Source organism: Bos indicus x Bos taurus, chromosome 19, assembly GCF_003369695.1.
Source record: "Bos indicus x Bos taurus breed Angus x Brahman F1 hybrid chromosome 19, Bos_hybrid_MaternalHap_v2.0, whole genome shotgun sequence".
Lineage (NCBI taxonomy): Eukaryota > Metazoa > Chordata > Mammalia > Artiodactyla > Bovidae > Bos > Bos indicus x Bos taurus.
Window position 1 is genome coordinate 20,343,253 of NC_040094.1, and position 26,407 is coordinate 20,369,659.

Below are 26,407 nucleotides of genomic sequence, written 5' to 3' on the forward strand. Positions count from 1 at the left end.
AGGATTGAAGGCAAATTCTTTACCATCTGAGCCACCAAGGAAGCTCATAGCCTTCTCAGTTCAGTTCAGTTCAGTTCAGTCGCGCAGTCGTGTCCAACTCTTTGTGACCCCATGAATCACAGCACGCCAGGCCTCCCTGTCCATCACCAACCCCCGGAGTTCACTCAAACTCAGGTCCATCGAGTTGGTGATGCCATCCAGCCATCTCATCCTCTGTCGTCCCCTTCTCCTCCTGCCCCCAATCCCTCCCAGCATCAGAGTCTTTTCCAATGAGTCAACTCTTTGCATGAGGTGGCCAAAGTACTAGGTCTTCCCAAAGTTCCAAGGAATAAATTTAATCAGAGATGTGAAAAAAATGCAGAAACAATGGAAAACATTCAAGGAAGACAAATAACAATTTAGCCATTACTACCCGTGGGAGACCCTCACCTCGCTAACCCCTTGCGCCAATATTTCCTCAGCTGGTGCAAATATTGGATGGGCCCTTGTGGTTCTTATTACTATTATAGAATGCATCTGAGCAGCAACCATCTGGGGGCTTTGAAACAATAAGGATTATTAGTCTCATGTCCTGTGGCCTAACAGGACAATGGCCAGTGGGGAGGAGGGAGAGGGAGCACAGACCTGGAGTTCTGCCTTTATTAGAGTCCAAGGGTGCTGTGGTAGGCAGGAACCAGGAGGCAGGAAGAGAAATGTAGTTATCTAGATTCCCTAAGGCTTTCTAGAAAGGAGAACTTCATGGCAGAGGGCGCAGAGAGGGCTGGTCTAAGAGCTTCCCTAGAAGCTGTGATGTATTTATGCAAGATGGGTGTTTGAAATGGATACTTTGGCAATCAGAAGTTTAATGCCAGGCCCTTAGGATCAGGCATTTTCCATCATGCCTCAGCATTTAATATTCCCACCAAAGTGCAAAAGGCCTCCTTTCTCCACGTCCTCATCAACACTTGTCAGTTTTCGTAGAGTGTGAGGTGGCCAATACATTTAGAACAGATGCTGTGCTCTACAGGGCAGAGAACAGAGACCCTCAGACAAATGTCTAGAATTTGAATAATGCAGCTCTGAGGGCCACCTCTTGCCTGCTTAAGACCAGAGCCAGGGCCTGGGAACTGGTTGTGGTGATGGCATGGGGATGCCAGGCTGCTGAGGTCAACTGTACCAGGCCCTGGGTCTTGAAGATGCCTCCCTGCTGTCTCCATTCATCTGAAAATGCATTTGCCTTCAGACTTGGCTGTTGCCCCTCCCTACAGGGTGGGAGCAGAGGGCTTCGGGCTCTTCTTTTTGGGTTGGATTCCCTGTGACTCAGTTGTACTCATTTCACATGCTAGCAAGGTTATGAGCAAAATCCTTCAAGCTAGGCTTCAGCAGTGTGTGAACTGACAACTTCCAGATGTACAGTCAGGTTTAGAAAATGCAGAGGAACCAGAGATCAAATTTCCAACAGTTGTTGATCATAGACAAAGTAAAGAAATTCCAGAAAAATATCTTCTGCTTCACTGACAACACTATGACCTTCAGCTATGTGGATCACCACAAAGTGAAAAATTCTTAAAGAGAGGGAAGGACCAGCCCACCTTACCTGTCTCCTGAGAAACCTGTACGAGAGTCAAGAAGCAGCAGTTAGAACTGGACATGAAACAACTGAGCGGCTAAAACTGGGAAAGGAGTAAGACAAGGCTGTACACTGTTGTTGCCGTTATTCAGTCCTCAGTCACGTCCACCTCTTTTCGACCCCATGGACTACAGCACACTAGGCTTCCCTGTCCTTCACCATCTCTCGGAGCTGGCTCAAACTCATGTCCATTGAATCGGTGATGCCATCCAGCAATCTTGTCCTCTGTCATCCCCTTCTCCTCCTGCCTTCCAGCATCAGGGTCTTTTCTAATGAGTCAGCTTTTCACATCAGGTGGCCAAAGTATTGGAGCTTCAGCTTCCGCATCAGTCCTTCTGTGAATATTCAGGATTGATTTCCTTTAGGATTGACTGGTTTGACCTCTTTGCTGTCCAAGGGACTCTCAAGAGTCTTCTCCAACACCACAGTTCAAAAGCACTAAAATTGGGAAAGGAGTAAGACAAGGCTGTATATTGCCACCCTGCTTATTTAATTTCTATGCAAAGTACATTATGAGAAATTCAGGGCTGGGTGAACACAAGCTGAAATCAAGATTGCTGGGAAAAATATCAATAACCTTAGAACTTGATGATACCACTCTAATGGCAGAAAGTGAAGAGAAACTAAAGAGCCTCTTGATGAGAGTGAAAGAGGAGAGTGAAAAAGCTGGCTTAAAACTCAACATTCAAAAAACAAAGATCATGGCATCTGGTCCCATCACTTCATGGCAAATAGGTGGGGAAACAATGGAAACGGTGACAGACTTTATTTTCTTGGGCTCCTGATTTTACGTTCTTGGGCTCCCTGTCTCTAGCACGTGGCAGGGACCCACATGACTTCAGCTAAGTCTGTAGTTGCTGTGTTTACTCCCCACCCCTCTTCTCTACAAAACCTGATCCTGGGTCTCTGTTTCAGTCAAACATTTAGTTCTCCTGTGTATTCTTGCCACCTCTTCTTAATATGTTCTGCTTCTGTTAGGTCCATACCATTTCTGTCCTTTATTGTGCCCATCTTTGCATGGGCTTCCCTGGTGGCTCAGATGGTTAAGCGTCTGCCTGCAATGTGAGAGACTCAGGTTCGATCCCTGGGTCAGGAAGATCCCCTGGAGGAGGAAATGGCAACCCACTCCAGTACTTTTCCCTGGAAAGTTCCATGGACAGAGGAGCCTGGTAGGCTACAGCCAATGGGGTTGCTAAGAGTCAGACACAACTGAGCTACTTCCCTCCCTTTGCATGAAATTTTCCCTTGGTATCTCTAATTTGCTTGACGAGATCTCTAGTCTTTCCCATTCTATTGTTTTCCTCTATTTCTTTGCACTGATCATTGAGTTCAAATGGGTATACCTTTCCTTTTCTCCTTTGCCTTTCATTTGACTTCTTTTCATAGCTATTTGTAAGGCCTCCTCAGACAACCATTTTGCCTTTTTGCATTTCTTTTTCTTGGGGATGGTCTTGGTCCCTGCCTCCTGTACAATATCACAAAGCTCCATCCATAGCTCTTCAGGCATTTTGTCTATCAGATCTAGTCCCTTGAATCTACAACACCTAAAAAGGTCAGGAGCAGTTTTACAAAGTGAAAAAGTTCTGGAGTTGGGTGGTAGTGATGGTTGGACAATTGTGAGAGTGAATTTAACACCACTGAAATTTTGTATACTTAATATGGTCAATTTTACCTGATATATATTTCACCACTGTTTAGGAAAAGAGGTCAGGCAGATTGCTTCTTCCTCCCTGGGATGGAGAGGGCCCAGGAGATTCATTACCTCCCAGGTGCTGACTAGAAAATTCCAAACTGGCTAATTAAGACTACTTTCCTGGAGAAGGTGGAAGCTACAGTTAGGTCAGGTGTTACACCTAGGTTTGGTGTCATGGGCTTCAGCAAAAGTGATGCCATTTTGAGGCATCAAAAGTGATGCCTGTGGTTTTCTCTTTAACTAGTCCCCACTTTTGAGCAAACTCTCTGCCTAACCAAGAAATGCAATAAGAATTTAAGGCATTAGCATCACTCTCAGCTACCATTCTATAGAACCCACAGCTTTGTTGACCCTTGATGTGGTATCCAGAGGTCATGACTTTTGGCTTAGCCCGTGTGACATTTGTAACCAAGCAGGACCCTATGGGGGATTCCTGGGACAGCCCTACCCTCCATGTTTGTAATAATCCTTTAACTTCATAGGCCATCCCCAAATTCCAAGGAAAAAATTTAATTAGAGAAGTGAGAAAATGCAGAAACAAAGGAAAACAGTCAAGCAAGACAAAGTGAAAACCATTAAACATAATCAAGGACATTTACTTCTCCTCAAGAGTTATTGATAATATTTTGAGCCAAATCCTTTGTGCTGTTTTGCAGAAAAAGAAAACCCCACCAGGTAGAAGAAGTTAACTGTGTGCTGCCCACAAGGACATAGAACCTGGAGGCTTGATGATATTGATTCCTGATTCCTCACCACCCACCAATCAGAAGATATCCATGAGCTGATCACATACCCAGCAACCCTCTCCCTCACCCTGTGTTTAAAAACCTTTCTCTGAAAGCCATTGGGAGTTTCTGTGCTTTAGGCACTAACTGTCTGGACCCCTTGCTTGCTGCATGCAATAAATGCTGCACTTTCCTTCACCACAACCTGGTGTCAGTAGATTGGCTTCACTGAGTGTGAACCAGCTCTTAGGAGTAGAGGTAAATCTGATCTAGATAGTTATGGATCAGTTGGAAACTTGATGAGGTGTGTTGTGAAGGAATGGGTCCCATGCCTGGGTCCCAAAGTACGTGAGCAGTGGAGAAGAGAAGAACATTGGAAAGAGAATGATCTTTCTACTTTCTCTGTAGAGAACATGTCAAATTTTCATCACATGAAGAAGCAAAGAGCAACCAAAAAGCTGGAAAGTATTAAATATCTAGGATATTTGTGAAGAAAAGTATTATTTTCCTGAATTTTGTGATGTTTGGGGTATTTGTTAACTGCTATGGTTCAAGGGCATATTGAAAAGCAGAGATATTACTTTGCCAACAAAGGTCCGTCTAGTCAAGGCTATGGTTTTTCCTGTGGTCATGTATGGATGTGAGAGTTGGACTGTGAAGAAAGCTGAGCGCCAAAGAATTGATGCTTTTGAACTGTGGTGTTGAAGAAGACTCTTAAGAGTCCCTTGGACTGCAAGGAGATCCAACCAGTCCATTCTGAAGGAGATCAGTCCTGAGTGTTCATTGGAAGGACTGATGCTGAAGCTGAAACTCCAATACTTTGGCCACCTGATGCAAAGAACTGACTCATTGGAAAAGACTCTGATGCTGGGAGGGATTGGGGGCAGGAGGAGAAGGAGACGACAGAGGATGAGATGGCTGGATGGCATCGCCAACTCGATGGATGTGAGTCTGAGTGAACTCCGGGAGTTGGTGATGGACAGGGAGGCCGGCATGCTGCGATTCATGGGGTCGCAAAGAGTTGGACACAACTGAGAGACTGAACTGAACTGAACTGACGGTTCAAGTATGGTGTATCCGCACCCCCCCACCCCAATTTGCATGACCACTATCATCCATTTCAGCCACAAGTAATTTTTAATCTTTGTTTTAAAAAATATTTATTTGGCCACCTGGGGTCTTAGTTCTGGCACGTGGGATGTTTGTCGTGGCATATAGGAGTCTAGTTGTGAAGTGAGGGCTCAGTAGTTGTGGCCCTTGAGTGAAAGTCGTTCAGTTGTGTCCAACTCTTTGTGACCCCATGGACTATACAGTCCCTGGAATTTTGGAGTGGGTAGCCAGAATACTGGAGTAGGTAGCCATTCCCTTCTCCAAGGGGATTGAACCAGGGATCCTGACCCAAAGATCAAACCCAGGTCTCCCTCATTGCAGGCGGATTCTTTATCAGCTGAGCCACCAGGGAAGCCCAAGAATACTGGAGTGGGTAGCCTATCCCTTCTCCAGGGGATCGAATTGGGGTCTCTTGCATTGCAGGTGGATTCTTTACAAGCTGAGTTACCACGGAAGCCCTTCATTTTAAAAAATATTTATTTATTTATTTGACTGCCTGGGGTCTTAGTTCTGGCACATGAGATCTTTGTTGTCACATATAGGAGTCTAGTTGTGGCACGAGGAGGGCTCAGTAGTTGTGGCCCTTGAGCTTACTTGCTCCACAGCATGTGGAATCTTAGTTTCCTGACCAGGAATTGAACCTGTGTCCCCTGCATTGCAAGGAGGATTCTTAACACTGGATCCCCAGGGAAGCCCCATCAGCAGTTTTTATATATGGATGTGGTAATGGTTTTCATTATGGTCACGACATAGCATTTGCTTTTTAAATAAATGCGTATAAGTTTGTTTATAGGAAATTGGGAAGTAAGGCTGGTCCCAGGCAAGTCACACAAAGACTGAAGGCAGAAGCATCTGTGTGTCTGATTTATCCCCTGATACAACGCTGATCATTTTCATGTCTGGTACTAAATGTTTGCTCACGTGGCTTCCCTAAGGAGGAAGTGTGACCAGTGTGACTGAATGTGCTGCATCCTGTGGCTACAAGTGTTGGGTTGCCCAAAAGATCTTTCTGTTTTTAAGTAAAAATGACAGACAACAGTTTTCATTTTCCCCAAGGACTTTATTGAACAACATAGTCACCATTTTGTTCCACTACCTTCTGCCATGTTTCAGGCAACTTCATAATTCCATCTTCCCCAAAGTTTTTATCTTTTGGAGCAAAGAACTGTTACAGATGCCTTTTACAGTCTTCCAGGGAATCAGATTTTTTCTCCATTAAGATAATTCTTTAAAGACTGAAATAAATGGAAATCTGAAGTTACAGTGTCTAGTGAAAATGGCAGATGAATCAGAACTTCACAGCCAAGCTATAAAAGCTTTCACCTGGTCATCAAGGAAACATGTGATCTTGTGTCATCCTAATGGAAGACTGTGTGTTTTCTGTGGACTCATTCTGGACGCTTTTTCTCAAGTACTGCTTTCAGCTGGGCTAAATGGAAGCCGTACTTGCTGGAATTAATTACCTGGTTTTCAGGAAGGAGCTCATAATAGAGGGTTCCCTTCCAACACCACCATATACACATTACCACCTTCTCTGGATGCAGACCAGCCTTTGGTATGTGTGTGGTGGTTCATTTCACTTGGCCCACGATCCTTTCCATTCCACATGATTTTACAGTATCCACTTTTCATCACCTGTCACAATTTGTTTTATTTATTTATTTATTTTATTTTTTTTCACAATTTTTTTTAAAAGTGGAATATTTTCATTACTTTTAAGTAGAGAATCACATGTGAAAATATGGCCAAGAAGGTTTTTTTTTTTTTTTCCTGCTGAACTTATGTGGAACCCAAACGTCAAAGCCATTGACATAACCAAACTGGTGCAAATGATTTTCAATGTGTCATATGGATATTTTGAGTATGTCTGCTATCTCTCATGTGGTGTAATGTTGATTTTTCTCAATTAATGTTCTGATTTGATCGCTATCAACTTCAACTGGTCTACTTGACACTGGAGCATCATCCAGAGAGAAATCTCCAGCACGAAACTTTGCAAACCACTCTTGACACATTCAATCAGTCAGAGCACCTTCTCCATACACTACACAAATCCTTTTCTGCATTTCAGTTGCGTTTTTACCTTTCTTGAAATATTAATAATAAAGCATAATATGCCAAAAATGTTGCTTTTTTTACTTCAATATTAAATGGCTACACAAAAATTCACCGATTTTGATAAGTTTTTTTTTTTTAATGCATGCTGATATGCTAGGTGTCACAATATAATCTAATAAAATTGCTTATAATGAAGTTAAAGACCACTAAGCGCTACTATAGCCATCTTACAAAGGAAACTGAATGAACCTTTTGGTCAACCCAACACTTCTTGATCCTTACCCCTGCCATACATGGAAGGGATGCCACTGACACTTTAAGATGCAGCCCAAGGCACCTCCTCTCTGGACTCTCTCAGGGCCTCAGCATACACAGGTCAGATACAGAGGGACACAGACGGAATCTACGGGGTCCTCACTCTGTGCCTGGCATCCACTAAGTGCTGTACAAGCCTTAGTTCATTCAGTGCCCACAACGAACTTGTAAAATAAGGTCTGTGATTAGCTATTTAATACATCTCATAGATGAGGAAAGACTGCGGCTTAGAGAATACGGAGGAGCAAAACTAGCCACCCCAAAATGTATCACTCCAGCACGAGGATTTATTTAAGCTGATTCTTTTTTTTTGATTCTTTTTTTATTTTGGCTGTGGTGGGTCTTTGTTGCTGCACACGAGCTTTCTCTGGTTGCGGCACGTGGGGGCCACTCTCTAGCTGCAGCACTCGGGCTTCTCACTGTGGTGGCTTCTCTTGTTGCGGAGCATGGGCCCTAGGAATGTGGGCTTCAGTAGTTGTGCCTCTCAGGCTCTAGAGCGTGGGCCCAGTAGCTGTGGCACACTGGCTTAGTTGCTCCACCGCAAGGGGGAATCTTCCCAGACCAGGAATCGAACCTGAGCCCTCTGCATTGCAAGGCAGATGCTTAACCACTGGACCACCAGGGAGGCTCTAGGCTGATTCTTTTTAAGAAAAAATAAAAAGACTTCAATTTTTCTTGTTACCACCGTATCAACTGCTGCAAAGAATGTAGGTAAGGGGCCTGTTCCAGGAGTAGAACCGTGACCAGTGATGTGTACAGAAGAATCTGGGTGAGGTGTGGTGGGAGAACCCAGCAGGGCCTAGAGATCAGAGTTTACTTTCTATCCAGCCAGCACTTATTTACCAAACATCTGCTTTTCTGTACCATGTGAGTTGCCCTCCTCCTCTCTGAAGTCCCAAACCATCACCCTCAACATCGTCTTCTGTCTTAGCTGAAGGTGGTATTTAAGCAGAGGGCTTCGACCACTGTGGCGAGTTAGCTCTCCTGCGTCTCTCCCATGTATACATGCTATTAAACTTTTGTTAGCTTTTTCTCTCATTAAACTGTCTCCTGTCAATTTAATTCTTAGACTGGCCAGAAGAACCTAGAGGGGTAGAGGAAAATTTCTTCCTTCCTCAACATCATCATAGTTCATCCATGTTATAACCTGAGTCAGAATTCCCTTCCTTTTTAAGACTAACGATACTGCTTTGTATGTACAGATCTCATTTTATCTAGCCATCCGCTGATGGACACTTGGGTTGCTTCTATCTCTTGGCTATCTTAAGAATACCATGAACACGATGTACAAGTATCTCCTAAAGTCCCTGTTTTCAGTTCTTTAGGGTATACACCCAGAAGTTGAGTTGCTGGATCATATGATAATTCTGTATTTACTTTGTAGAGGAAACTCCAGACTGTTTTGTAGTATCCTTCTCAGCCTATGTATGGTGATGTGATCAGTTTAGGAACACCTGGGGTCACACGTGAGCCTTTATTACTCGTGGGAGTCCCCAGAGACATTTCCCCAACTGGAATCAATGAGGTGGCTGGTGCGGCCCTTGTGGTTCTTATGACTTCAAGACACAGCTTAGCAACGACCATCAGAGAGCTTTGAAAAAACAAGGATTATTCCTCTCAAGTCCTGAATGCCACACGGCCAGATCATCCAGTTGGGAGGAGGGTTCAGAGCATAGGCCTGGGTTCCACATTTATTGAGGTCCAAGTGTGGGGTGGTTAGGCAGGAATCAGAGGGCAGGAGAGACATGTGGGTCCCTCACTTGGTTATCCAAGTTCCCCAAGGCTTTCTAGAAAGGATGGGACTGGCCTGGGTGCTTACCTAGAAGCTCTCATACAGCTGGCAAAGTGTTTATTCAAGACGGGTGTTTGAAAGGGATGCTTTAGCGATCAGAAGCTTAATGCCAGGCACTTAGCATCAGACATGTTCACTCCATTTCCCATCACAGCCTCATCTTTTAACATTCCCACCAAGGGTGCAAAAGGCCTCCTCCTTCCTCCATGTCGTCATCAACATTTGTCAGTTTTTGTTTTTTGAGAGTGTGAAGGGGTTGACACATTCAGAACACATGCCACAGTGTAGGGTGCAGAGAACTGAGAGTCTCAGACAAGTGTCTGGGTCTTTGAATAACGGAGCTCTAGGGGCATCTCTTTCCTCCTCAAGACCAGAGCCAGGCCCTGGAATGGGATGCAGTGACACACGGTGATGCCAGGCTGCCAATCTGTCCCTGTCACATCCTCTGAGAGCTGCAGGGGCTCCTTCTCTCAACCTCAGATGGTCTGTGTAACTAACTCATTCCAGGCCTGGAAGGTCTGTGGAGCTGAGCCTCCTTCTGTCTTGTTCACGGCTGCACTTGGCCCCTAGCCTGCTGCCCCACACCCAGGCCAGCCCCCGGCCAGTGCTGAAGAGGATGGAGAGAAGGAAGCAGACCAGTGACCACTGTTCCCTCCCCGCAGCACATCCCCTTCACCGGGAGGATAGAAGGGGGTCTCCATTCAGACACAAGATCACCATCATGGGGAGTGTTCATTCCTTAGGTGGGAACAGGTACTGGGAATGGTCGTCTCTCTCAGCCTCATCCCTGAGCAAACCATGGTGCTGTCAGCTCAGGAGGGTCCACACAGCACCTTCTGAGTGCCCACACCAGCTCAGGGGATGGGAAGGGCCCCACGCCCCTACCAACAATGCACAGCCTGAAAGGTTGTTGTTGAATCACGTGAAGACACCGGGATTCTTGGCCCCTGGAGGAGAAGAATTCAATCCGGGGCCAGAGACGAGGCTTGATTGCTCAGAGCTTTTGTGTAATAAAGTTTTATTAAAGTATAAAGGAGATAGAGAAAGCTTCTGACATAGGCATCAGAAGATGTACCCGCTTGCTAGTGTTAACAATGAGGTTATATAATCCAAAGAATGTCTGGAGGTTGTAAAGACCTCACCAGACCTACTCCCATAATTTACATTTTAAGATAACAGAATTAGCCAGAAGGTTTAATCCAGTGACTATAATCAGGCAGGATACATTATTGTTATATAATCCTTGTAAAAACCAGGTCTACTCCCATAATTTACATTTTAGGATAACAGAATTAGCCAGAAGGTTTAATCCAGAGACTGTCCTTAATCCAGAGACTGTCCTCAGGCAGGATACATTATTGTTATATAATCCTAAGGAATGTAGAGAAGGAAAAAAAGTTTGTCCTTTCTTCCTCCTTGAGAATTCCAGACCCCTCTCTCCTTGGGGACCCCTAGACTCCTTATCAACCTGCCTAGGAAATGACTCTCTCAAGCCCCCCTGCCACCTACCTGTAGCAGACGGGGCACCATTAACCAGACTCCCCAGAGATGGGGGGAATGGAGGCTCATGGTCTAGGGAGGGAAGCAGGCCAGCCCAGAGTAGAAGTTCTAGGACTGAACTTTGTGCACAATGACCCAGAGCTGCAGATACGTCAACCTTCTCCATTTCTAATAGCCACCCCCATCTACTTCAGAACCCTCATGTGAGGAAATGTGGAAATATTTAAAGTTGCCTTTAAAGCTGTAATTTGTTTCAGTTTCTCTTTCAGTTTCAAGATCTTTTCTGGAAAATGCAAATCAATTCAAAATATTAATATCTCATTTCTGTTTCCCGTTCCCCTCCTGCTCAAGGGGGCCTATTGGGAAACTTGCACATGTTCTCAGAGGCAGTAGGGGTCCTCAGGTGTTCACAAATCCTAGGTAGAACTCTCCTGAGGCCCACTCTGTCCACCGAGGCCCCTCAGGACACGTGGTCTCTCTCTGAAGCCTCTCTATCCAATCTCAGCTGGCTTCTGCCCTCACTGGTCCTCTCATCACTTTGCATGGGGTCCAGGACCTTCTAGATCCCTCCAGGCCCCTCGCCCCACAGCCCTACCTCTGCATCTGGATTCTGCATGACTTCCTCTGCCACTGCCTCCCCTGCCAGGTGACACACACTGACTGTGTGGCCATGGACTCTGAGAGCCCTGCGTGCCCCCAGGGGACTCGGAGGGAAGTGAGGCACCCAGTTCCCCAGAAACTCTGTCAGTGGGGGAATCAGGGACCTTGTCTCTGAACTCCCATCTCTCTCTCTCCCTCTTCCTCTGCTGACCCTTCCTCCCAGCACAGGAGCATTTTCTACTCCCGCTCTGTCTGATAGACCCGTCTCTACCTTTGAGGGTCCCTCTTCCGATGGGACCTGCTGTTCTCACCTTCCCAGGGGCGGAATTTTCAAAGGAACACAGCAATGAAGCTGGAGGACCCCCAAAGGAAAACTACTTCCAGAGATATTTCAGAAACACTTTTCTCCACTTTAGGAATAGGGACTTAGATGTTGCCATTTCAGTCACTTGGAGCTTCCTTTTCCTTGGATAGAGGACGGCTGGGTTCAGGGCCATGCCAGTTCCTCATGGCCCTGCTGGATTAAACCTCACAGAGCACCCTAGTGTTGAGGACAGCATCCAGAAATCACCTCCTTCACAGAAAAAGCAAATGGGCTCTGCAAATAAGAGGGCTCCTGGGCACATACCCTGAAGAAGCATAATTGAAAAAGACACATGTACCACAGTGTTCATCACAGCACTATTTACAACAGCTAGGACATGGAAGCTACCTAGATGTCCATCAACAGATGATTGGGTGTACCAGGATTGTGGTACATACATACAACAGAATATTACTCCCTTTAAAAAGGAACACATTTGAGTCAGTTAAATGAGGTAGATGAATGAAGTCACAAAGAGGAAAACAAATATCATATATTAATGCATATATATATGGAATCTAGAACAATGGTACTGACGAACCTCTTTGCAGGGTAGTAATGGAGATGCAGACATAGAGAACAGATTTGTGGAAACAGTGGGGAAGGAAAGGGTGAGACAAATTGAGTGAGTAACATGCTGCTGCTGCTGCTAAGTCGCTTCAGTCGTGTCTGACTCTGTGCGACCCCAGAGACGGCAGCCCACCAGGCTCCCCCATCCCTGGGATTCTCCAGGCAAGAACACTGGAATGGGTTGCCATTTCCTTCTCCAATTCATGAAGGTGAAAAGAGAAAGTGAAGTCACTCAGTCATGTCCGACTCTTAGCGACCCCATGGACTGCAGCCCACCAGGCTCCTCCACCCATGGGATTTTCCAGGCAAGAGTACTAGAGGAGTGAGTAACATACACATCACCATATGCAAAATTAGATAGCTAGTGGAAATTTGCTGTATGACACAGGGAACTCAAATCTGGTGCTCTGGAACACCTAAGAGGGCTGGGATGGGGTGGCGAGGTGGGAAGGAAGTTCAAGAGGGAGAGGATATTTGTATACCTATGGCTGACTCATGTTGATACATGGGAGAAACCAACACAATATTGTAAAACAATTATCCTCCAATTAAAAATAAATTTTAAAAAATTTAAAAGAGTTAATTCCAGCTATCCACTCTTAGTCCTTCCAAAAGGAGTTACTTACTTGGGGGTTTCCTAGGAAGGCAGTCGCCCTATTTCTGGGCTAGGCAGCTTGAGGATAGCATAGTCCAGGATCATTGCAAATGACACAAACTTCAGAGCTGGGGTTGGGATCCAGGCCTGCTGACCCCACAGATAGACACACACCAGCCTCCACTGAGGGACACGGGCTCACGTGAGGTCCCCACTCCTGAACCTAGTGCTTATTCTATGTCTCCCCTTAGACACCATCTCTGTAGGTGTCCCATTGATGTCACCTGTTCTTTCCATGTGTCCTCTTCTTCCCCAACTGAGCAGACACAGGCTGGCCTCCAATGAGCCACCACTTGGTCCCAAAGACTCTCACTTCTAGGGATGTTTCTCCACTTTCATCTTGGACACAAATTTCTTTACCCATTTTCTCCTTATTTTTATTTTTTAATTTTTTTGTATATTTATTGTCTTTATTTTTAATATAAATTTATTTATTTTAATTGTAGGCTAATTACTTTACAATATTGTATTGGTTTTGCCATACATCAACATGAATCTGCCACGGGTGTACACGTGTTCCCCATCCTGAACCCCCCTCCCACGTCCCTCCCCGTACCATCCCTCTGGGTCATCCCAGTGCACCAGCCCCAAGCATCCTGTATCATGCATCAAACCTGGAGTGGCGATTCGTTTCATACATGATATTATACGTGTTTCAATGCCATTCTCCCAAATCATCCCACCCTCTCCCTCTCCTACAGAGTCCAAAAGACTGTTCTATACATCTGTGTCTCTTTTGCTGTCTTGCATACAGGGTTATCGTTATCATCTTTCTAAATTCCATATATATGCGTTAGTATACTATATTAGTGTTTTTCTTTCTGTCTTACTTCACTCTGTATAATAGGCTCCAGTTTCATCCACCTCATTAGAACTGATTCAAATGTATTCTTTTTAATGGCTGAGTAATACTCCATTGTGTATATGTACCACTGCTTTCTTATCCATTCATCTGCTGATGGACATCTAGGTTGCTTCCATGTCCTGGCTATTATAAACAGTGCTGTGATGAACATCGGGGTACATGTGTCTCTTTCAATTCTGGTTTCCTTGGTGTGTATGTCCAGCAGTGGGATTGCTGGGTCATAAGGCAATTCTATTTCCAGTTTTTTAAGGAATCTCCACACTGTTCTCCATAGTGGCTGTACTAGTTTGCATTCCCACCAACAGTGTAAGAGGGTTCCCTTTTCTCCACACCCTCTCCAGCATTTATTGCTTGTAGACTTTTGGATCGCAGCCATTCTGACTGGTGTGAAATGGTACCTCATAGTGGTTTTGATTTGCATTTCTCTGATAATGAGTGATGTTGAGCATCTTTACATGTGTTTGTTAGCCATCTGTACATCTTCTTTGGAGAAATGTCTGTTTAGTTCTTTGCCACAGTCATCAAGACAGTATGGTACTGGCACAAAGACAGAAATATAGATCAATGGAACAAAATAGAAAGCCTGGAGATAAATTCACATACCTATGGACACCTTATCTTTGACAAAGAAGGCAAGAATATACAATGGAGAAAAGACAATCTCTTTAACAAGTGGTGCTGGGAAAACTGGTCAACCACTTGTAAAACAATGAAACTAGAACACTTTCTAACACCATACACAAAAATAAACTCAAAATGGATTAAAGATCGAAATGTAAGACCAGAAACTATAAAACTCCTAGAGGAGAACATAGGCAAAACACTCTCTGACATAAATCACAGCAGGATCCTCTATGACCCACCTCCCAGAATATTGGAAATAAAAGCGAAAATAAACAAATGGGACCTAATTAAAATTAAAAGCTTCTGCACAACAAAGGAAACTATAAGCAAGTGAAAAGACAGCCTTCAGAATGGGAGAAAATAATAGCAAATGAAGCAACTGACAAAGAACTAATCTCAAAAATATACAAGCAACTCCTGCAGCTCAGTTCCAGAAAAATAAATGACCCAATCAAAAAATGGGTCTCCTTATTTTTAGAAAACCACACTGTAAGGGCACGATGTGGTAACTGCACAAAACACACTAAGGTGAATGAGGTGAACCAAAGGGATGGGAAGAGAGTACGGATGAGTACCAACCAGCCACGCAGGTTATATGCAGGTTCCCAGATGTATGTCAGGCAAAGAGTGAGCACCTCCTGTTCCCACCCTTGGCAGTAAGCCAGGATACTGTCTGATTTTCCTTGACCTAGGTTTGAAGTAAACTTTCAGATTGGTTTCAGTGACATCAACAACATTGCCTTCCACTTCAACCCTCGGTTTGAAGACAATGGCTATGTGGTTTGCAACACAAGGCAGAACAGAAGCTGGGGGCTGGAGGAGAGGAAGATGCAGATGTCCTTCCAGAGGGGGATTCGCTTTGAGCTCTGCTTCCAGGTAGAGAGCTGGTTCAAGGTGAGCAGGAGCTCTTCTCTGTTTGCTTCAGCTGCCTGTCCCTCACCTCAATTAGGTGCCCTGAATAGCCTTAACTAGTCAGATGAGCAACGCCTTTGTACAGAGAAGAGGACCATTTCCTCGTAAGGCCGCTGTCTCCTTGCATGCTTTCACCTGCATCTACAGGTGCACCTTTGCTTCTTTTCCTGGAAATTAGCACCAGATAAGTCACCATGGTGCTTTTTGGTCTCCCGGGCCTTTCAAGTCCAAGTTATTTCCATTCCTCTGTTGTAGCCCTTCTTCCACTCCAGGTCCCTGGGAACATTTTTGGTTCTGTTATCTTCGTGCTGCCTTTATCTAGGTGTTACTAATGGCTTAGTTTTACTGGGCACTGCACATTGCTTTTGCGAGCAGCGCAGTGTCCCTGAGCTTGGGGAGAGGGAAGGGGGGATGAGTCCACCTGTGTCTGTGCTTCTCTGTGTGAACATGGATGTCCCCAGCCCCTCATCATGCAACCTGAGGTCACATCTCCTCTGCTCCTCACCAACATTTGTTTGTATATTTCAATATGCATATTTCAGTAACACCCACATGAGCTAAGATTAGAAAGACAAAGCTATTGCAATAAACAATGAGAAGAACTAAAAATCCAACAACTAGAGCCACCTAGAGATTGGATGTGTTTTGGGTCCCAAGCATGTTCCTATAACTGTTGCAGCTCTGAAAGCTGATGCCCAGACCTGCAGAGGATTGATATGAAAACTAGGTCTAAACTCCAGAGGCAGGGGTGCAGAAGCTTGGGTGTGTTCCCACCTGACCAGGGACACCCTCTTGACGTGTATATTCATCTTGACAGGGGATGGTGAACGGGAACCTCTTCACGCAGTATGCCCACTGCATCCCCTTGCAGAGTGTCGACACCATCAGTCGCCGGCCTTGTGAATGTGTCCAAGATCAGCTTCCAGGTAAGACTGTCCCCAGGGAACCCAGCCCCTGTCTCAGGGCCCCAGCCTCTGTGTGGGTCCTGCTGTGTGGACCCAAAGGTGTCAGCCAGTCTCCTTTCCAGATGGCTCTGGGGACACACCTTTGGCTCCCGTCCTGTCCTCCTTGCGCCGCTGTTTCTGCCTGGGGCCCCTGCTCAGTCTCCTCGTTCCTATGCCACTCGTCTCTGTTACTTTCTATCCCCACTCTGCTTAGGGGGCTGTGTGGTTCTAGAAAGAACCCAGGCTTGGAAATCAAACTGAACCCAGCTCAAATCCCCAGCTCTGCCATTCTCATCGGCTGGGGGATCTGAGACAGGTGACTTCACCTCTCCCAGCCTTGGTTTCCTCCACATTGAAATGAGCACAGTTTGCAGCCCCATGGGTCTTTGTAAGTGAGTTCAGTGAGGCCATACACGTCACAGGGCACAAAATAGTCTGCTGGGGCCACTCCTGGGTCTATTTGACCCTCTCTGTATTTTAAATTTTTTGAATGTGTCACAGCATCTATAAGGTCAGGAGTAGTTTTGCAAGATGAAAAATTTCTGGGGCTGGATGGTGCTGATGGTGGCACAATTATGAGAATGGACTTAATGCCACTGAACTGTATTACACTTAAGATGGTAAGTTTTATGTGATGTGCTTTTTACCACTATTTAGGAAGAGGTCAAGCAGATCGCTTCTTCCTCCCGAGGATGGAGAGGGCCTAGGAGACAGATTACCTCCATGGTTCTGACCAGAAAATTCCAGACTGACTGATTAAAAACTACATTCCTGGGGAAGGTCAGAGATCCAGTTAAGTCAGGTGTTACACACAGGTTTGGTTTCGTGGACTTCCTTAAAACGGAAGCCGTTTTGAGCCTGTGGTTTTATCTTTTAACTATACTCTTGAGCAGGCTTCTCTGATAGCTCAGCTGGTAAAGAATCCACCTTCAATCCAGGAGACCTTGGTTTGATTCCTGGGTTGGGAAGATCCACTGGAGAAGGGATAGGCTATCCACTCCAGTATTCTTGGGCTTCCCTGGTGGCTCAGATGGTAAAGAATCCGCCTGCAATGCAGGAGACCTCGGTTCGATCCCTGGGTTGGGAAGATCCCCTGGAGGAGAGCATGGTAAAAAACTCCAGCATTCTTTCCTGGAGAATCTCATGGACAGAGGATCCTAGTAGGCTACAGTCCATGGGGTGGCAAGGAGTCTCACACAACTGAGAGATATGCACAGCACAGCACAGCTATTCTTGAGCATGCTGTCAGCCTAACCAAGAGACGTAATCAGAATTTAAGGCTTTGATATCATTCTGTGCTACCAATCTCTAGTCCCCACAGCTTTTTGACCCTTGGTGTGGTATTTAGAAGTCCTTGATGGTGGTTTAGTTGCTAAGTTGTGTCCAACTCTTGTGACCCCATGGACTATAGCCCACCAGGGTCATCTGCCATGGGATTTCCCAGGCAAGAATACTGGAGTGGATTGCCATTTCCTTCTCCAGGGGACCTTCCCAACCCAGGGTTTGAACCCATGTGTCCTGTATTGCAAGCAGATTCTTTACTGCTGAACCACCTGGGAAGTCCTTCAAGAGCCATTACATTTTTGCTTAATCCTTGTGACACATTTATAACCAAGCAGCACCCTATAGCATCTTCCTGGGAGAGCCCTAACCCCCATGTCTATAATAAACCTTTAGCCTCCTAGGCCTTCCCCAAGTTTCAAGGAAAAACTTTAATCAGAAAAGTGAGAAAATGCAGAAACAAAGGAAAACGTTCAAGACAACATGATAATAGTTAGCCGTTAAACAGAAAGACCTTTAGTTCCTCCTGAAGAGCTATAGATAATGAAGACATGCTCTCTTAACTCAGCTGTGTCTGACTCAGACAATATTCTGAGCCAAATCCTTTGTCTTGTTTTACAGAAGCAAAAATCCCCACCAGGTGGAAGGAGTTAACTGTATGCTGTCCACAAGGACATAGAACCAGGAAGCTTGATGATGCTGACTCCCAATTACCTCACCACCTACCAATCAGAAGATATCCTTGAGCTGATCACCCACCCCACAATTCTCTCCCTCACCCTGTCTTTAAAAACCTTTCCCTAAAAGCCATCAGAGAGTTTGGGTTTTATTAAGCACGAGCTGTCTGAACTCCTTGCTTGTCTCGTTTTCAGTTGCTAAGTCATGTCCAAGTCTTTTCAACCCCGTGGACTATAGCCCGCCAGGTTCCTCAGTCCATGGGAACTTCCCAGGCAAGATTACTGGAGTGGGTTACCATTTCCTTCTCCAGGGGATCTCCCTGACTCAGGGATCGAACGTGCGTCTCCAGCATTGCAGGTGGATTCTTTATTGCTGAGTCACCCTTGCTTAATACATGTAATAAACACTGCACTTTCCTTCATCACAGCCTGGTGTCAGTAGATTGGCTTTACTGTGCATGGATGAATCTTAATGAGTGAAGAAAAATCTGATCTAGATAGTTATGGATAGATTGGAAATTCTAATGATAAATATGGTTGAAAGACTGATTGCCTTGCTTAGCAAGGAATTGGGGCATACAACTGGGGCAACATCTTCCCAAGTCAATGCCAGAGGAAAGGAAAGGAAAAGGAGGAAGGGTTTAATGTTTGGTTAAAGTTGAAGACTTCATCTGCCACCTTTCAGGCAGAAGCAGTCTACCTGGCTGTCAGCTACTGCCGTTCCTCATCAGTTTGATTCAAGGTCTCCAGCACTTGTACAGGACCAGGTGTCAGTTGGGATCTTCTTCAGTCATGAGATGTGCATCCAAGGTTCAAGTCTCTGGAGCTCGACTCCCTTTTGGGTAGTTGGGAGAACATGGTAATCTCTTTATAAGGAGATAACATGGGAGTCTTTGCTCTTAGTGATTTCAAACATGGTAGAAGACAATTGGGACTGAGTTTGCCCAGTCATAGCTAGGCTAAGTGCCTTCCAAGCCTCTGATCATTCAGTGCTCATGACAATTGTATACAACAAGGCCTGTGATTAACTATATCTCACAGATGAGGAAAGATTGAAACTTAGAGAGTATAGGGGAGCAAAATTTGCTACCCCACAACATGTCACTTTGGCATGAGGATTCATTTAAGCTGATTCTTTTTAAGAAACTGAAGACTGGACGTTTTTCTTGTTACCTCCTCCTCAACTGCAGCAAGGAATATAGATAAAACATCTTTATAGAAAAAGAGCCTTGACCAATGTTATCTACAGAAGAACCTGGGGGAGATGTGGTGGGGAAACCCGACAGAGACTAGAGATCAGAGTCCATTCTGTGCACCAAGCTCTTATTTACCAAACACTGGCTTTTCTGTGAATTGCCTTCCTCCTCTTTGAAGTTGCAAACAATTACCCTCAACATCCTCTCCCATCTTTGACCAAAGGTAGTATGCACCCCACTCCAGTACTTTGCCTGGAAAATCCCATGGATGGAGGAGCCTGGTAGGCTGCAGTCCATGGGGTCGCTAAGAGTCGGACACGATTGAGTGACTTCCCTTTCATTTTTCACTTTCATGCATTGGAGAAGGAAATGGCAACCCACTCCAGTGTTCTTGCCTGGAGAATCCCAGGGATGGGGGAGCCTGGTGGGCTGCCATCTATGGGGTCACACAGAGTCGGACACGACTGAAGTGACTTAGCAGCAGCAGTATTTAAGATGAGGGCTTTGACCATTTTGGTGAGTTAGTTCTCCTGGATTGCTCTCATGTATATATGTTACTAAACCCTTGTTAGATATTTCTCCTGCTAATCTGTCTCATCTCAATTTAATCTTAGACCAGCCAGAAGAATCTAGCAGCTTAGAGGAAAATTTCTTCATTCCCCAACATCCATGTTCTAACCTGTGTCAGAATTCCCCTCCTTTTTAAGGTTGAATGATATTATTGTATGTATAGACCTCATTTTGTGTATCTAGTCATCCTTCGATGGACACTTGGATAGCTCTTATCTAGCTATTGTACTAATACCATGAACATGACGGTACAAATATCTCTTCAGGTTCTTGCTTTCAGTTCTTTGGGGTATATACACAGAAGTAGAAATGCTGGATCATACGGTAATTCTGTGTTTAGTTTTTAGAGGACCCACCGTTTTGTAGTGTCCGTCTCTGACTGTGCATAGTGACGCTCTCCATTCAGGAACACCTAAAGGCATTCACATGTTTGTTTACTACTCATGGGAGCCCCAGAGACATTAGCCCAGCTGGAGCCAGTGCTGTGGCTGGACAGATCCTTGTGGTTCTTATTATGACTGCAAGACATAGTCAGCATCAACCATCAGGAAGCTTTGAAAAAATAAGGATTATTACTCTCAAGTCCTGACCACCACACAGGACAATGGTCAGTGGGAAGGAGGGGGTGAGAGCACAGACCTGGGTTTCTGCTTTTATTGGGGCTCGAGGGTAGGGTGGTTAGGCAGGAACCAGGGGGTAAGAAGGTCACTCACATGGTTATCTAGGTTTCCCAAGGCTTGCTAGAAAGGGAAACTTCATGGGCCGGGCCAGCTGGGAGCTTTCCTATAAGCTGTCGTCCAGTTGGTGATGTGTTTATTCAATATGGATGTTTGAAATGGATGCTTTGGCAATCAGAAGCGTAATGCCAGGCCCTTAGGATCAGGCAGGCACACTGCGTTTCCCACTGCAGGCTCACCAATTAACATTCCTATCAACAAAACAAAAGGCCTCCTTTTGCCACATCCCCATCAACACTTGTTGGTTAATGGCTTTTTGAGAGTGTGAGGTGGCCAGCACTTTTAGAACAGATCCTATAATCTACAGTGCAGAGAATAGATACCCTCAGACGAGTGTCTGGACTTAGAATAATGAAACTTGAAGGCTGCCTCTCACCTCCTTAAGACCAGAGTCAGGCCCTAGGAACAGATCACAGTGACTGCACAGTGGTGCCAGGCTGCTGAGGTCAACGGTACCAGGCACTGGGTCTTGAAGATGCCTCCCTACTGTCTCCATTCATCTGGAAACCCATTGGCCTTTGGGTTTAGCTGTTGCCCTCCCGGCAGGTGGAGAGAGACCATGGGCTCTCCTTGTTGGACTGGACTCTTTGTGACTCACCTCCAAGCAGCCTGGTGATGCCAAGGTGTGTGTTTGCTAGAACTCTAGCTTTCCCAGTGTCTGCCTGGACTCTGCGAGTTTAGGGGTGGTTTTCAATTTTTTTTTTAATTTACTAATTTATGTATTTTACTTGGCTGTACTGGTTCTTCGTTGCTTTGTACTGACTTTCTCTAGTTGCAGCGAGCGGAGGCTACTCTTCATTGCAGTGCCTGGGCTTCTCATTGCTGTGGCTTCTCTGGTTGCTGAGCATAGGCTTTAGGGGTGTGGGCTTCAGCATTTACAGCACGTGAGCTCTAGACCATGGGCTCAGTAGCTGTGGCTCGTGGGCTTAGTTGCTCCATCACATGTGGAGTCTTCCGGGACCAAGGATCAAACCTGTGTTCTCTACATTCTCAGGTGGATTCCCATCCACTGTGCCACCACGGAAGTTCTGTGGTGTTTTCTAAACAGTTCTTTCTTGAGATATGGTACATATCTCAATATGTTTATTGAGAACATATTATTTATGTTCTTGTAAACACACAGATGTTAGTAGGCTGTACAAGTTTGTGTGTTGCAAACAGCTGCATGACCACCATCCAGGTCAAGCTCCAGGACATTTCTAGCACCCAGATGACTCCTTCGAGTCCCTCCTAGTTGGTGCCTGCCATGGGTCATTGCTTTTCAGACTTATTATTGGATTCTATCTGATAGAATGCTCCTGGCCTGTGCTCACTTGTCTGGCTCCTGTGCTCAACTGTAAGGTTCATTGAAGACCTTGCTTGCATCTTTGGTCTTTCTTTATTGCTGAGGGCTAGTCCATTGCCAGGGCTTCCCTTGTGGCTCACTGGTAAAGAATCTGCCTGCACCCAAAAGAAACTATCAGAAAATTACTATGGCTAATCAGTGAATTCAGCAAAGTTGCGGATACAAGGTCAATACACAGAAATCACTTGCATTCCTATATACTAACAATGAAATAAGAAAGTGAAATTAGGGAATCAATCCCATTCACCATTGCAACAAAAAGAATAAAATATCTAAGAATAAATCTACCTAAGGAGACAAAAGAACTGTATATGGAAAATTATAAGACACTGATGAAAGAAATCAAAGACGACATAAACAGATGGAGAGATATTCCATGTTTCTGGGTAGGAAGAATCAATATTATAAAAATGACTGTACTACCAAATGCAACCACTCCAGTATTCTTGCCTGGAGAATCCCATGGGCGGAGGAGCCTGGTGGGCTACAGTCCATGGGGTCGCAAAGAGTCAGACACGACTGAGTGACTTCACTTTCACTTTCTGTGTATTCTTGCCACCTCTTCTTAATATCTTTCGCTTCTGTTAGGTCCATACCATTTCTGTCCTTTATCAAGCCCATCTTTGCATGAAATGTTCCCTTGGCATCTTTAAATTTCTTGAAGAGGTCTCTAGTTTTTCCCATTCTGTTGTTTTCCTCTATTTCCTTGCATTGATTGCTGAGGAAGGCTTTCTTATCTTTCCTTGTTATTCTTTGGAACTCTGCATTCAGATGGGAATATCTTTCCTTTTCTCCTTTGCTTTTCATTTCTCTTCTTTTCACAGCTATTTGTAAGGCCTCCTCAGACAGCCATTTTGCTTTTTTGCATTTCTTTTCCATGGGGATGGTCTTGATCCCTGTCTCCTGTACAATGTCATGAACCTCTGTCCATAGTTCATCAGGCACTCTATGCCAAAGAATGCTCAAATTATGAGTGCACAATTGCACTCATCTCACACGCTAGTAAAGTAATCCTCAAAATTCCCCAAGCCAGGCTTCAATAGTACGTGAACCGTCAAGTTCCAGATGTTCAAGCTGGATTTAGAAAAGGCAAAGGAACAAGAGATCAAATTGCCAACATCCACTGGATCATCAAAAGAGGAAGAGAGTTGCAGAAAAACATCTATTTCTGCTTTATTGACTATGCCAAAGCCTTTGACTGTGTGGATCACAATAAACTGTGGAAAATTCTGAGATGGGAATACCAGACCACATGACCTGCCTCTTGAGAAACCTATATGCAGGTCAGGAAGCAACAGTTAGAACTGGACATGAAACAACAGACAGGTTCCAAATAGGAAAAGGAGTATGTCAAGGCTGTATATTGTCACCCTGCTTATTTAACTTATATGCAGAGTACATCATGAGAAACACTGGGCTGGAGAAAGCACAAGCTGGAATCAAGATTGCCAGGAGAAATATCAATAACCTCAGATATGCAGATGACACCACTCTTATGGCAGAAAGTGAAGAGGAACTCAAAAGCCTCTTGATGAAAGTGAAAGAGAAGAGTGAAAAAGTTGGCTTAAAGCTCAACATTCAGAAAACGAAGATCATGGCATCTGGTCTCATCACTTCATGGGAAATAGATGGGGAAACAGTGTCAGACTTTATATTTTTGGGCTCCAAAATCACTGCAGATGGTGATTGCAGCCATGAAATTAAAAGACGCTTACTCCTTGGAAGGAAAGTTATGACCAACCTAGATAGCATATTCAAAAGCAGAGACATTACTTTGCCAACAAAGGTTTGTCTAGTCAAGGCTATAGTTTTTCCAGTGGTCATGTATGCATGTGAGAGTTGGACTGTGAAGAAAGCTGAGTGCCGAAGAATTGATGCTTTTGAACTGTGGTGTTGGAGAAGACTCTTGAGAGTCCCTTGGACTTCAGGGAAATCCAACCAGTCCATTCTGAAGGGGATCAGTCCTGGATGTTCTTTGGAAGGACTGATGCTGAAGCTGAAACTCCAGTACTTTGGCCACCTCATGTGAAGAGTTGACCCATTGGAAAAGACTCTGATGCTTGGAGGGATTGGGGGCAGGAGGAGAAGGGGACAACAAAGGATGAGATGGCTGGATGGCATCACCGACTCAATGGACATGAGTTTGAGTGAACTCCGGGAGTTGGTGATGGACAGGGAGGCCTGGCATGCTGCAATTCATGGGGTCACAAAGAGTCAGACATGACTGAGTGACTGAACTGAACTGATGGGTACCTTATTTTTGACAATGGAGGCAAGAATATACAATGGGGCAAAGACAGCCTCTTCAATAAGTGGTTGGTTACAGGAAAACTGGACAGCTATGTGCAAAAGAATGAAATTAGAACACTTCCTAACACCATACACAAAGATAAACTCAAAATGGATTAAAGACCTAAATGTAAGATCAGAAATGACAAGACTCTTAGAGGAAAACATAGGCAGAACACTCGATGACATAAATCAAAGCAAGATCTTCTATGACCCACCTCCTAGAGTAATGGAAATAAAAACAAAAATAAACAAGTGGGACCTAATTTAACTTAAAAGCTTTTCCACAGCAAAGGAAACTACAAACAAGGTGAAAAGACAACCCTCAGAATGGGAGAAAATAATAGCAAAGGAAACAACTGACAAAGAATTAATTGGCAAAATAAACAAGCAGCTCATACAACTCAATACCAAAAAGTGGTATTTCGAAATCAAAAAGTGGGAAAAAGACCTAAAAAGTCATTTCTCCCAAGACATACAGATGGCTAACAAACACATGAAAAGATGCTCAAATTGCTCATTATTAGAGAAATGCAAATCAGAACTACAATAAGATATCTCCTCATACCAGTCAGAATAGCAATCATCAAAAAGTCTACAAACAATAAATGGTGGAGAGGGTGTGCGGAAAAGGGAACTTTCTTGCATTGCTGGTGGAAATGTAAATTGATACAGTCACTATGGAAGACAATATGGAGATTCCTTAAAAAGCTAGGAATAAAACCACCACACTGCTGCCATTGCTGCTAAGTCGCTTCAGTCGTGTCCGACTCTGTGCAACCCCATAGACGGCAGCCCAACAGGCTCCGCCATCCCTGGGATTCTCCAGGCAAGAACACTGGAGTGGGTTGCCATTTCCTTCTCTAATGCATGAAAGTGAAAAGTGAAAGTGAAGTCACTCAGTCGTGTCCGACCCTCGCAACCCCATGGACTGCAGCCTTCCAGGCTTCTCCGTCCATGGGATTTTCCAGGCAAGAGTACTGGAGTGGGGTGCCATTGCCTTCTCCGAAAACCACCATATGACCCAGCAATCCCACTCGTAGGCATATACCCTGAGGAAACCAAAATTGAAAAAGACACATGTACCTCAATGTTCATCACAGCACTATTTACAGTAGCTAGAACATGGAAGCAACCTAGATGTCCATCGACAGATGAATGAATAAAGAATTTGTGGTTATATATACCACAGTGGAATATTACTCAGCCATAAAAAGGGATGCATTTGAGTCAGTTCTGATGAGGTGGAAGAACCTAGAGCCTATTATACAGTGTGAAGCAAGTCAGAAAGAGGAAGATAAACATCATACACTGACACATACATATGGAACTTTGAAAGGTGGTACTGATGAATTTATTTGCAGGGCAGCACTGGAGAAATAGACATAGAGAACAGACCTATGGACACGGCGGGGAGGGGAGGAGGCAGAGAGTGGAGAGAATAACGTGGAAACTTACAATATCATATGTAAAGTAGATAGCCAATGGGAATTTGCTGTATTACTCAGGGAACTCAGAAGGGTGGGATGAGGAGGGAGATGGGAGAGAGGGGACATGGGTGTACCTACAGCTGATTCTTATTGATGTTAAAGAAAACAACAAAATTCTGTAAAGCAATTATCCTTCAGTAAAAAAATAAATAAAGTGGTTTAAAAAAAAAAAAAAGAATCCACCTGCCAGTGCAGGAGACCCAGTAGACATGGGTTGGATTTCTGAGCTGGAAAGATCCCCTGGAGGAAGAAATGTTAACCCACTCCGATATTCTTGCCTTGCCTGGATAAATCCATGGACAGAGGAGCCTGATGGGCTATAGTCCAAGGGTTTGCAGAGAGCATTCACTTTCCCCTTTCTTCTGCTGGTGAATGGTTGTATTGTTTCCAGTGAGAGGCTATGATGAGTGAAGCTGTTATGCACATGTACATATGATGTCATCTCTCTTGGGTAAATATCTAGGAGTGGAAGAGCCAGGATACAGG

General features: G+C 44.7%; 1 pseudogene; it reads left to right on the forward strand.

The window, feature by feature from the left end:
- The first annotated feature begins 9,508 nt into the window (after nucleotides 1-9,508).
- The window catches only part of LOC113877541, a 55,816-nt pseudogene continuing 38,917 nt past the window's right edge, over nucleotides 9,509-26,407 (forward strand).